At 34.9% G+C, this 14863-nt stretch overlaps 1 protein-coding gene across 2 annotated transcripts in view; it reads left to right on the forward strand.

The window, feature by feature from the left end:
• Positions 1-2608: 2608 nt before the first annotated feature.
• The window catches only part of LOC113240290, a 122503-nt gene continuing 110248 nt past the window's right edge, over positions 2609-14863 (forward strand). The window contains exon 1 of one of the 2 annotated variants that reach the window (XM_026477554.1): positions 2609-2642. The gene's annotated coding sequence lies outside the window, so the exon portion shown is untranslated. Of the gene's footprint in view, positions 2643-8226; positions 8407-14863 lie in introns of those variants that run through there. The other variant, XM_026477555.1, reaches the window with a different exon arrangement.

Below are 14863 nucleotides of genomic sequence, written 5' to 3' on the forward strand. Positions count from 1 at the left end.
GTGTTAAGTAACACGCCTGTTCACAACTGTTGCAGTGCCACTGAAAGTATTAAATTGCAAAGAACTGAGAGGCACTGCATTGCGCACCCTGAGATATAAGTTGACAAGTCCCACATGCGTGTATTTTTACCAGCACCCTTACTTTTCATAACCGGAACGCAGTAATGCTCACATTACTGCTTTCCGGTAAAAATAGGAACGAAGTCTTATACAAGGAGCTTTGCTTCTACTCAATAAAATTAGTTAAATTATTACTATTCAAATTCCACTTATTGCATATCACATTCCAACAACCGCTGAGGGCTAAATCACACTATTGTATTATTACATTACACTATAACATTGCATTAAATTATTACATAGCTTTCTTACATTATTCTTAATTAGTGTTGGAAAACGTACATTATAACAACACATTCATTTTATATAGTTATTAATTGAAGATGTCGAAGTGTTTTTTGTTTGTTATTTGTCATCATCATAGGTCGGAAAAAGTTCTTCCAAATCTATAGATACATGTTGTTAAAACCAAAAGATTTTAATTCATTACTGTTTCGAATTCCGGATTTCCGGAAATGGTTTTACTGCATCGTAGAACAAAACTACTCACTTAATAATTTTGTCCTACGATGTTGTAAGTCAAAGTTGGATTTTAAATTAATTCATGTAAAAAAATGCAGTAGATAAGTGACTTTTCATTACAATAAGTACGGTGGCAGTACTTTCTTGGACGAACTCACACAAGGAGCTCTACTGTTACTAAATGATAAAAATGATGAAGATGCTAATAATGCTGATGGAGCTGATATTTATATAATATGTATAATGCTGATGGTGCTGATGGTACATCTTTTTCCGATACTTGGTCATCATTTATATCAAAGAATGGACACATACAAGAAGCTCTACGGCTACTAAAATTATGGAACTCCTCGTGCAAACGAATAATATAAGCCCAAACACAAGGTAGCTGCTGTACACTGTTAGGAGTTCCTCTCATCTGTCTGCCATTTGCATCATCAGATCAACTCCAGGTCATCATAACATTTTACTTTCATTGGAATTACATCTATTTGCCAAGTTTTATTGCAATCTGTTAGCGGAAAGTGGCTGAAATCCGTAAAACCGGATTCATCCTGCAATTTGCCACCATTAGAGATAGAATATTTGTAATACTTCCCAACAAAAAAAATAATAATCGAAAACGATTCATAAACGTCGGAGTAATCGCGTAACACACATACGCACGGACACACACACACACACACACACACGCACGCACGCACGCACGCACGCATGCACGCACGCAAGCACGCACGCACGCACGCACGCACGCACGCACAAAACATACAGTCGAAACGAGATCCGCCTCATTTTGTTTAAGTAGTTACATTGCTAATGTGTAACAGTCGTGAAAGTCGTTTTTTATATTGTACTTACGTATTCTATTCTCAATTATAATAATAATAATAACACACAAGGAAACAAATATACACTTATTTCATAATAGACTAACAATTTTAAATGTTGTATCCCTTGTGAGAGACTGGAGATCGTACTAGGCAACTAAAGCTGTATTACAGCTCACCAGGCCCTCACTCTCTCAGAGTAGCCTTAAGTAATGTCAATAAATAACCTTAAAAGAAAAAAACAATGTACTGTTGAGCAATAAAAATTGTAAATACTATCAATTATGCTAAAATTTCTATATATTAAGTACTATTCTAAATTATGATCATAATGGGACGTAAAATAAAAGTGGAATGTATAAATATTAGGGTTGATGTCTTCTGTGATATAAAGAGAAACCTAGTCAAAAAATTTACTAGGAATAAGATCTAAGAGTCCTCTGTAGTCGGTGGCTGTTGTTAAGGCGAGTGTCTCCTCTTTTTGAAGTCGGTTAAAAATTCGAAACAAATCCCAAAAATTTTTTAAGTAGAGAGTAGGATAAATTTTATAATGAACAAGACATCGAGCTTTCTATTGGCTGCAATAATCACGTGACTGAATAAACATGTTCCTAAAAGTTGTTAGACAATTTTTTGTCAGACTATATTTTTTTCTATTATGTAAGTATTACAAACTTAGTGAAGTTGTAGGAATTGCGTAATTTGATTCCACCTTCCCCTTTCCATCAACGGGGGACTAGGCGTAGGCTAGGGTTCCACCCCTATGTTGTGGATATTCCAAGGATTCCCACGAAGCGTTTAGCTTCCACATTTATATGGCGAACGGCTATGGAGGGGAATTCCCTGTCTGCAGACTTGTTCCCCGAACTTTCAAGGTGAGAGTGAATAGGTATTATTTAGGTGTGCATGCTATATCGTCGACCTCATCGTCACTTTCCACCAGGTCAAATGCGAACTTATTTCTTATAAAAAATAAAAAATCTTGTCAGTGGCAATCTATCCACGCAACTAAAATACTAGTATTAGTAGACTTGGGATCCTGACCAAATAGCATACAACATTGGGGGATGCCTATATCAGGGAACTACAACAATATGAACTGAGCCTAATTTTAAGCTGTAAAAAAATTTACAACTTGTCATAAGTACAAAATTCGCAAGAGAATAATTTTCACAAAACTGCCTTATTTATTGTTACAGATTTTCGTAATACGGAAACCATCATTAAAAAGGGGTAAGTAATTTTATTTGTTTTCACATTTTTATTCTTAATAAGTCGTGAAATTTAAGCTCAAATTTTACGATGAGGTTAGGGAAAAGAATAAAAGGAGGTCATAAACATTTTGCTCATGCATGAAAACAAAATTTTGCGGTTGGAAATATGAAAATATTATATTTGTATTGGCATCTTTACGATCCGTTTTTGCATCTAAAACAAATAGACCGTGAAACGAGTATGTTATAAAAAGAAATCCTCAGCTGTTTTTGTAAACGTGCTTAGTAGATACTTATTGGTTATGAAAATTATATAATTATTCACAAAGTAGTCGGAGAGCAGTCAAGGGCTTTTGGGTTTTGGGCCATCCTTATCAGGCAAGAGTTGTATTGACATCTAAAAAGAAAACGACTTCAAAGGTTTCTTATCCAATTTCACTATGTTCGCCTCAACTATAACTGTATAAAACTGTGTAAAATAGCATGTCTCATCATATAAAACGAACCATTTGGGCCCTAACACAAGGTAGCTGCTGTACACTGTTGAGGAGTTCCTCTCACCTTTCTACCATTTCCGTCATCAAATACTCCTTTTCCAACAAAAAAGAATCGTCGAAATCGGTCCACAAATGTGGATGTGGATAGTGGTAGCGGTTGAGACCCATGACTCTTGGACAATACATTTTCAATAATATTTGTATGTTTGTATGTAGAGTATGTTTTTATTTTATTTCATTTTGTGACTCATGTACTGTACTGTGCTGTAATATTGGCGAAATATTTTTTATTTGAATTTGAATTTGAAAAAATATCGGAGTTATCACGTAACATACACACAAATAAAAAATGACCAGTTAACCTCCTACTTTTTTGAAGTCGGTTAATAAAGATGTTTGCGATGTAAACATAACATACGGGAAAGAAACGCGTATGTCCACAATTGGATAGTGGAAAGCACCAATTTTAAAAACAAGACGCTATACGTCGGGCCTACCAAAGATATGGCACGTTTTTCAAACAACATCTCTTAGATAATTTACTTTTAAGACTACATGCCCTAAGCAAGAGTGAAATACAAAGTATGTTGAACAACCGCTATGATTTAGTAGCAACACTCGCTACTAATCCATGTTCCGCAAAACGCAACACGCTTGGTTGTACGCCAAAAACAGTTTCAGTTTGCGGACTAAACGTCTAAGTAGAACAATGTTGCAACAAGTAATAAATACAAGGATCAGAGCGATCGTCGACATGCTAACGACTGTTGTGAACAAGAGGGAGTGATATACAATCAAAGTTGGCCCCTATGCGAATTTGGGTAGCTGAAGAACAAATTGCGGGCCTCAGGCAATTGCTGTTATATTCTTTTATATTAACTTTCTTTTGTTAGTTTCGCGAGTTCATGTTTTAGAAATGGGAGGGAAGAAACGTTATTCAGAAGTGTAAATCAGGAAAATGTACGTTTTTGTTTCAATAAGGTCGACTTTAACAAAATTGGTCTAAACATTGTAATATACAAGTCGTATCCTTTCGAATAAATTGACTATATAACTAGTTACTCATAGGTGGTGAAATTTTTCTTGATATTATGACGTATAAAATGTTATTCGATTGTCTGTACTAAACAATGCTGTTACGCCTATTTCCAGTCAGTTTGAAATGCGACATTTACTTACTTCTTCTATTTCCTGCGTTCGTACATCAGATCTTTCATACACCGTAGACTGTACAAGGAATTTGGACCTGAACTTTTCAACTGGACATAAACAAAAACGTATTGAATGATATAATGTACAGACTTTCTTACTACAAGTATAAATAGTAAAATTTAACGTTTACAAATTAAGATACGGGTATTAAACTACAAGAATGTTTGGTATTGGGAATGATATTCCAAGAAACCAAATTAGGAATTATCGATGACAGCTGCCCTATATCAACGTCACTAAAACATCTTCATTCCAAGAACGTCATTCAGTTTGTTTCCACAGAAAACCGTAACCAAACAAATGTCGCCTAATCCGTAACAAAATAAAAAAAAAGAAAACGAAAAACTAGTGAACAGGCCAATTTATTTCTTCTTAAAATCCCAATATTCCCCGTTTGAAAATGGAATGACTTTATTAACTGCCAGTCCGACATGTTAAAACAGATGTTCCACCTTCGCGCTTGACGGATGGGTCAGGCGAGGTCGGCCGCCATCTTGAAGCTTCCCGCCAATCGGCGCCAGTACACACGTCCCCGGGGTGCCTGTCAACGTTAGCGAACATCAGCCGAAACAATTACCAGGATCGTGACTTTGTAAACAGTACAAACTTAAACAGAACCGCTGTGTAATTAGAGAAAGATTCTCAGTAAGCATTCGTTTCGAATAACAAGGTTAGAATTTCCTTATTCTTTAAACTCAAAAGTTTTATCAAACATTTTAATTACACTGATGAAGAGTTAAGTGCCAATCGAAAAACACCAATTATGAATGTAGGCTAACACATAATTGCTTGTCCGATCAATCAAGAATTTATAACTTTTGAATCATTCTCAAATTTCTATCGCAATAAACCTTAATGACACTATATGAAATCGACACATCGGCAAACAACTTATTAGTTGCACATTGTAATTAACTGTGATAAAATTGCGCTCAGCTTCCAATCATTTCGAAACGCACCTGTTACTATTCTATACCTCATTATAATGAAGACGTTTAGTTCTTGCAGGTGTCCGACTTCATCCCGAATCGACGGCTTATTATGTTGTTTAATTAATTATGCGCTTTGTTTTCTTCAGCCTTGTTTTTTGTTCCCGCAAAATAACTTTATTGTCTCTGTTACAATTTATTGCGGGACAAAGGTGGATTATAAATTGTCAGTCCACTAACAGATGTATGTAATTAAGTTGTAAAGTTTCGTACAGTGTTTTTTATTACCATCGGGGGGAAAAGTGATTCGATGAACCGCTGGCATTCGAATTTTGTGCTCTATTTTTTAATGTCCTTTAAACAATAGCAGTAATTAAGGTACACACTGGTGCTTGTAAAGAAAAAAAATAATAAAACCAGCCAGTGTGTCAGCCTGCAACGAAGTGATTGTTTGCTTTATTTTTTGTCTGACGACTTTTCCAGCATTGATGGCACCGACAACACGCCGTGGAGCATCGTTTTGCCTTTCGAGCACTAGTTGACGTTTTCCACATTCTTGTTGGAAGAACATCGTTCTTGGAAACTTGTTGTACACAAAAATCAACTCAAATTGGATCTTTATAAGTGTGAGATTGTATCTTCAATATGGTTCTTGTTGTTCTGAAAATGTGAGACGCAAAGGCTTTAAGATAATACTTAAGATTTGGTTTGTGATTTGTTGCAGGGTAATACCGTCTTTATTCACTATGGATTAGAGATTGAGATTACTTGGATCACGCTGCGCTGATCGGTTTCTCGGCGCTTGGAATAAAACTTATTGAATGATTTCTGATTAGATGATTATCAAACCGAAGTTGCATTCTCTCATGGTTCGTGTACCTTTGTACATTTTATATGGTAATTGAAATGCAATATAAGCATTTGCTTTCGAGATGTTCGTTATCAAATTGTTTATGAGTATCGGTAACACGTACCGAACACGAACTTTTGTATCTGAATTAATCATTCGTTGAATAATTATGATAAGGTCGGTATCGGTTACAGAATTTTAATGAGTGAATCTGATCTTTTCACATTCATATGATTGCTGGGAATATACGATTGCTTTATGAAGATTCTGAGAAAAAGTTATACTCGCAATGAAATCACATTTAGGTCAGGAGAGCTCCTTGTGAAAGAGTTCGTCCAGGGAAGAACTGCCTTACCTATTTCTGCTGCCAAGCAGTAATGTGAGCATTACTCGGTTTCGCTTTTGAAGTGTAAGTCTCAGGGTGACGGGCGCAATATGGCAGTGCCCATCAGATGTTTGGAAATCTCTGAGTGCCATAAAACTCTTATGGACAGGCGTGTCGCTTACCACCAGGTGAATGACTTGTTCGTCCCGTCACTCAATATCATAAAAAATATCAGTTTCATTAATTCATGCAAAATTATAATTATAATCATCATGAAGATCAATTTAGAAAAGCTTATTTCCCTATTTGGTCCTATCGGGAATCGAACTCGGGAGTTCCTCATCTTGAACCCAATGTCAACTTCTGGGGTACCGAAATTGTCAATAGTAGAATAGAGATACAAAAATGCATTCTTTACAATTTATATAAACACATATAGAGTGAACAATTCCTCCCTCTGAAAACCAGGAATCATTTTCATATTTTTCGATGGTGTCTTTAGAAGAAAAGTTTTGCAAAAAATATACCACTGTTTTGTTTTTTTATTATTGTGTCTTTTTATTTTAATTGTTCTGCGATTTCAGAGGATGGTATTATTCACTCTAAGTATAACTTTGGAGTTTAGATAAATAACTGTCTATTCCGAACACAAATTCACTCTTAATGTACGTTAGTAATTAGAATCCATTAAATACTATTTTCTAAAGTTCAAATTTCGGCCTAATTACAGTTTTATGGAAACAGATTAATGTAATTATTACTAAGACCTAATTTAATATAGTAAACCTAGTGAGGCGTAGTAAGGCATACTCGAAAATGAAATCGTCACACATTTGTGGAACACGTTGGTTCATATTTATTTAATCTTGCTTGTTCAATGTTTGTTATTTGTTTTGTATGTATTTGTTTGTGTTTATCTGATAATTAAATAAAATAAAATTAAAATAAACCGTTGCTTCAAATATGAGCCTTATATATAAAATCATAAAGTATTTTTTCTTTTATTATCTATTGAATTAAAGTGACGATGTTATAAAAGCGACGTGTAACATACATGCTTTTAAGATCCGATAAATGTAATATAAGTATGTCACCGCGACTTTAAATTAATATTAACCTTATATTTAGACTGTTAGGGTACGCTTTTAATTTCTGTTGGTAATTTACATATAATGTCAATACATTTAAATGAAATATTTTAACAATGCAACAGTCAACTTCCGGCAAACGGAATGCAAAAATATAATATCGATTTTCTTTTTATATTTTATATTTTGAATTTTAAAACGTTATATAAATCACGTTAAGGGCATAGCGTAATTGGTCGTACAATTTACCCCAAGGCATTATTCAGAACATCTAGATCAGGCCCAATTTAGACAAGCAAGTTCGTTTCCCAAATTAGACATACCCGAAAACGAACCCGGGACCTCCTCATCTAGAGCTTATATCACTAACTGCTGGGCTGTCGAGGTCGTCTTTTATTATTATCACGATCTGTTTGTATTATTACGCTACAAAAATGTAACAAATTTTAAAATTTCTTACAAATCCCAAACTACATCACACATAACTACCGACTTTACGAAATAAGCCTCCACATTAAAAAAACACAATAGCCGGCAGATGCGTCCAAGGGGTCTGCACAATTAATTTTATACACACGAAATAACGTCTCTATCTGGAGGAAACCATTTCTCCGAAGATTTGACGTGTTATAAATTTTTCTGTGAATAGTTTTTGTTAAGGTTTCGGCCACCATATGCTGTGAGATGTTTTATTCAGTGCCCAGACGCCGCCGCGGGCGGACGTGTGACCGTGATTTATATTTTTTTTCGTAAAAATTTTAGAAATCGTGCTGGTGATGTGTTAACTTCTGTGTTGCGGTTTTGTGTTTGGTATTTTTGGCGGCTTCATGTGTTGTGATGTTCTTGATGTAGTCTGAAGTGATTGTTAGGAGAAATAAACTTGTAAGTAGTTTATCAGGATAAATAGTACTTGATTATGGTTTTATTACAATCATTATACTATATAAAATAAATAGTGATATATCTACCTATGCAATTCGTAGAAAGTGTACTACATCAATCCAGCTTTTGTCGCTTTTGTCATTTTCTGATTGTTGTTAAATTTACAAATTTTACTAAAGTTACTTACTTTTTTTTTCAATGTTCTGTACAATATTCAAGTACACAATATTAGTGTATAATATTTATATAATATCTAGCAATAAATACAGCAAATGCCGTGCACAAAAAGTGACAGATGTCCAAATGGTACCCAAATCATAACTTCACAATAAAACTTCTATACCTTACAAACGATTAAGATTATTAAATCAACAAATATTACACAAAAGATCCGTCAACCGCAGCCAAATGAAATATATTATAAAAAAAGCACGAAATATTCTATACAACGGCAAATTGTGAACAAATTTCTATTGCATTAGGGGTCCTTAATTGTGTTAAAAATTCTTTGTGAAATTACGTTTAAAGACATAATGAAAAAAACTCATGCTTAATGGTCCATTGAAAATTGTTAAGAAAAGAAATTTCTCCATAGATGTATTTCATAATAATAACCTGCAGTCTTATAGAGAACCAGTCCAATTAGAAAGGTCAGATTTACCTAATTACCGGTACCATCAATATCCAAATTGAAGACGTCCTGAATAAAGGCCGAGAGCATCCTTATCTAACCAGCGTGTGTAAAGGCATTATTGCGTGTTGATGAGGCGAAAGATATATGGTAGGATCGTAGCAAGTGGAAGGCTGTTGTCCCTGTCTGTCCCCACGGGAAAAGACCGTAAAGTGTATGTACCAATAGCCAATAAAGCGTCCTGTTATACAGTAAGTGCATTAATAAAAAATGCTGAAAAGATAGAACCAACAGAAGACAATGAATAATTGAAACAAGACGCTCAAGGAATTTAATTGCAATGTATAATCAAATAGAAAATGTTAATAAAGAAACCCTAAATAAAAACTAAATTTTATACCACTCATATAAATTCCTTAACATTGTCAGTACATATGTTTCAAGAAAAAAGATTAGATTAGAAGTTCTAGACCCTAATAATAAAGAGATAGCCCCAATAATCTTTCCAATAGAGAATACGAATTTACTATACAACATTGAAATACTTAACAGATAAATTTTACAAGAACTATCAAAAGTCCCGTTTAAAGAACACGCATTCAGTTAACCGTCGCAAGGGTAGTTTGTTATACTGGCTAAGACCCCGTTTAGCCATAAAAGCCCGTCTGAATAGCGATCTAGCCATTTTCTAGTACACTACTAACAATAGCTCAGACATCTTGCACGGTACACGCCTTCAGGGACAATAATAAACCTATGTGGCTTGTTGTAATAAAAGTTTATATTGTAAAGACGTATGGAGTCTTCCGCTTTATTGTTGGTATAAATTTGTAAGGTCAAGAACAATTAGACGTTATTTATTGGGCAGTTGTATCATTTCAAGTGGACGTGTTATATGAGATTTATTATTTTTGTTTGATATAACATTATTTATACATATGTAATTGCCGTATTTGCATTATTTAAAAGCCGTGGCAACGTAATGGTTTGCACTACCGCCGCTCAAGCAGACGCTATGGGTTCGAATCCGGTCTCGTACCTCCGAGTTTTTCGGAATTTTATTTGTAATTTACCGTGAGCTTTTCGGTTAAGGAAAACACCTGCACGTTGAAAAAGGTTCACTACCCCCAACCCACATTGGGTCAGCATGGCCGACTATTTTATTTTTTTATTTTTATTTATATATAAATAAAAATAAAATAAAATAGACTATGGCCTTAGCACTCGCCTGAGAGGAAACCCGTGCTCAGGTGCGGGACGTTTAAGAGCGCAGAAGCTATAACGGGGTGAAATTGCGGCTTTTGCAGTTTTAATGATTTATAATAGCTTATCGATATTATATAAATAAAAAAATTAACAACACTATTGTGTGCGGTATAAATTGTCCAGAAAACTTCTAATTTTGCTTAACACAACAAAACATCCGTCAACATTATGCAGTCGGAATGTTTTTACATTAATTTCCTTTCGAATTAAAAGCTCAACGTAACGTTTGTAACAAAATATTTTTCTTTATTCTAAAAAAGAAACTTTTGTTAAATCGCTCAATTTTCTTCACCTAGCAGTGAAAATAGTGAAATGTTATAAATGGATGATGATGATAACAATATCTGAAGTATTTATAATAAATTCATCATCATAATTTTTGGGTTCCACAAAGCAATCATACCAACTCAAAATATAAAAAATATACATAATTTCATTAAGTAAGAAGATATTCATAATATTAACCTTAGAACTAAGTCCAAACTCTTGGTGCCACGGTTTCGTTTAACTAAGATAAACGATTATTTTATGGGAAACTGTATACGTTTTTACAATAAGATTCCGAAGAATATTTTAAGATTATCAATTCCTTAATTTAAAACTTACGTTAAAAGTATTTTAATTGAAAAGTCATATTACAAAATTGAAGAGTATGTTTTAAATAAAGTATGAAAAGACAACAAGAGTTTAGATTCCACACAATTATGATTCAAAGTGTATTCCATAGCATTTAAGTTTATTTGAAAAGAGCAATTCCTAAAGTTTCTTGCTCGTTCTTCTCAGGGAGGTCAGCGTAGTGAACGAGCAGTAGCTTAAAAAATGACACTTTCAAACGTTTCAAATTTTACCTATGCAATAAATGATTGTTTGACTTTGAGTGTACTATATTGGCCTGTTTTTTAGCATTAACAAAAACTCTTTATTTTGTGTTGGCTCTCCATTGTCAATGTGGTGATAGCCTTGTGGAAGTATAGTTGCTTCTTAATTGAGAGGTAGAGTTAGTTTCTAAATTACGTATATTTATGAATGTTTAATAGCATTACCTGATTACCTGAACAGCTTTTAAATCTGTACAAGTTCGATCGTGTAGGGAGTACTGCTGCCACCTTTGGGACGGCTCTGCCATTACCAGTTAGCTGCCTTGGACTTGGTGGAGCGAAAAGCAAAGAGACTTGGTGTATAGTATAGGAACAAGCTGTATATCTATGGATAAATAAATAAATAAATAAATAAATAAATACTTATTAACAACAATTCTCTTGCGGAGTCGAAGCTACAAAATTTCGACCATCGCAGAAGACTAGCCTGCTTGTCGGTTTTTTATCGGATATATTTCGGGGAGTGTGCGCAGGCACTTTTCAATTTAGTTCCACCCTCACCGTTCCTCTTTCGGTCGACTAGAAGGTCTGGAGATCTCCATTCTCATGTCGTTGATATTCCACCTATACGCACTAAGCGCTTTGCTTCCTCCTTTCTGTTGCGTACGGCAAGGGAATGGAATTCTCTATCTGTATTTTCCGAAAAGTACAATTTGGGGCTATTCAAGGCTAAAGTGAATAGGCATTTTTTAGGGAAACGCGTCCTATCGTCGGTCACATCGTCGCTTAACATCAAGTGAGATTGTGGCCAGTATGTGTCTATTAATTAAAAAAAACCTCTCCCTGATGGTGAAGGAAAATATTGTGATGAAAACTGCACGTCGAGGAAGGTCACAACCCTTCGAAAACATGTTACATCCTACATTTGCAACCCGAGTATCTTTAAGGTACGACTGAATCGTCGTCCATCGTAGATCCTACTTTGCTCCGGGGTTAGGTATTGGTTAAGAGCAAGTCCATTCAGTTCAAAAATCCAAAGCTTGACCATCATGGCGGACTATAGCCTCTACTTCTCTCAGAGGAGACCCGTACCTAGTAGTGGAACATGTATTGACGATAAACGAACGAATTTATCATTGTGATTAACTAATGTTTGTCTCAATCCTGATCGTAGGTAGGTGTCTCCCTAAGAAAAGGAATTTCGGCAATTGTTCAACAAGAAAAGGTATGTAAGAATGTAAGACTACACATTTTTTCCGTTGTAACAAACTTTGTAAACATACCGTGAAATTCTATATATGCATTAGCAATAAATATAAAATTTTCGATCCCAACCATTTATCGAGTCAGTAAATTAAAATTCCGCAATTTTCCGCAAATCATCACATATGGCTGGCCTATTTAACGGCTTCCGAAACTTATAGGTCCCATGGCGCCAAGCACATGGTGCTGTAGTCCTAAAACATTTCAATAGCGTCACGTTTACGATTGTTCTCCAAAAAAAAACTTTTTTTCTGTACCCCCTCGAAAGGATCGTAAAGTTTGTTTACTTCCACTTGTCAAGATGTAAGATGACTGGAACTAGTTTCGCTACCGCTTTATTGTTTTTTTTTTACTATTTAAGGGGTCTTAACCGAGATTATTATTGTTTTTTTTCTCATCCGGTGAATTGAGATGTCTTGTAGTCTCAAGGGTGTACTTGTTTTTATGACGTTCATTATTTTTTGCCATATTGCAGCACTGATTATAGCGTAATAAATATGCTAACATAGAAGGGTTGTCATACTCGAAAATTTTATCCACTCTACTGGTACCATAATAAATTATATTATAAATTGCGTTACTGTGAGAGATGATATATCATAGATTAAATAGGTACGTACTTTCTGATATTATATTGGCTTTTATTACAAAAAATATATTTCTGTTCTTACATGTAACAATCCATTCTGTACAACAACGACGAGACTACAATAAGAATATATCTACTTACTTTCAAATCTTACATTATTCGCAAAAGTATAAACATTTTACGCCCTGATATTAAAAGAATTTGGGTTCTTCTAGCTTTTACTAGGCATTGTGTTTCGCCATTCACTTCACCTTTTATATTAAGTACTATGAAGCATCTACCATTATTCTTGTTTATGGCGCTGCAACCTAAAATATTCTAAATTCTTAAGCACTGTCTTGTACTTTTCTGATTCTTAAATTGGTTGTAAAACGCTTTAGAACAATAGGATATAACATTGTAATAGGATTTTGTTAACGTGACTTTGTCATGCTCCTAGTTAAAAATAAAATTCAAGAACAGTGAAGACTTCTTCAAGTTATTTAAGATTTTTAGCTTATTGCGTACAGCGTATATTATTACCTGGATGTTCATTACAGGTTTCGATATAATGCATGTTCAAATAAAGTCATCACTCCGTCTTCCTGTAGATAATCATCCATGTGGATCATATTTAGATATATCATCAACACCTTTAATGTCAGTTTTTATAAGAAATCCACCGATGCGTTTATCCAATACTAATTTAAAGCTTCATTAATCATTTCCATAAGAAACGAAATCTACGCCCATGTGCCGAGATCCTAGCATCTTTTACCTGAGTCGCACAAAAAATATAAAAAAAGACAATAAACCTGACATGCCAGCAAACTGTAAGACATCTTTATTGAGTTATCTCACAATTGACTGCCGCAGTTAAGGATCTGTAAGAATCAATTTGTTCTTGGAAGTTGAAATCGTTTTAGGTGACAAAAGTTTTGAACTCAATTATCTACAAAGACCGCCTACTTTATGACTTTATTAAAGGTGTTTGAATGCTACCGTCGTCTTTCTCAGAGATCAATCGAAGATTCGAGCAAACTGTTGAAATTTTAGTACCTAAATAAAATCCAGTGGACGGATGGATAGAATGTCTTGATTCTATCGCGCACGGCTCATTGACCACCAGTCCTCCATGTCTCTATGTCACATTCCTGCATCGGAAATAAGGCTATAATTCACCAACAAGACGACACCCGACAAACTATCTAGCCTTCAGAGACAACAAACGTGACAACTCATTCGAGACTAAATTTTCGAGTTCATGAAGTGTGAACAGTAAAAGATAAATTACATATTAAAGACAAAAATTTTCATCGATTTTGGGTCCCCCAAGAATTGTGACTTCTAAGAAATTATAGATGTTTATCGGCTTTTTCGCTTTGTGCTCGGCACCGCTAACGAAGGTCGGTTTTGGTACCTGTTTATTTTTTCTCGGGCGTATCCTCCGCGACGCAAGCACCCACATGTTATCATGATGTGTGAGCGAGATAGTGGATTATCGATGGCCACCGATTGCTGTCAACAGAAGTTTGAGTGCCGAAATAAATTTTCAATCGTCGACATTAAATTTTATGCTGCGTCCGGAACACAGGATTCAATTTCTTTGACATCAGAAAGCGTATTGTTAGTTGCAACTTTATGTATGGCGGCCATTGTATCGATTCATCTTTATTGCTTATGAGATGCGATGACAGATACCAAGAGTCAGTGAAATATTTGAATAACGATATTCGAGTACAACAAACATTGTATTTTGATATGGCAGTCGCGTCAATGTTTGAGTAGTGACTACTGCGTTATCTCCAGTCACGGTCACCTACAGCAGGCCGTAATTGATGCATGAAAAAAATCCACTAAAAAACCAGTAGGTTCATAGCAGCTATCTCTATAATCCGGCTCGGACCGTTG

The sequence above is a fragment of the Hyposmocoma kahamanoa genome, unplaced genomic scaffold (assembly GCF_003589595.1).
Source record: "Hyposmocoma kahamanoa isolate Upper Pololo Valley unplaced genomic scaffold, ASM358959v1 129, whole genome shotgun sequence".
NCBI classification, from domain to species: domain Eukaryota; kingdom Metazoa; phylum Arthropoda; class Insecta; order Lepidoptera; family Cosmopterigidae; genus Hyposmocoma; species Hyposmocoma kahamanoa.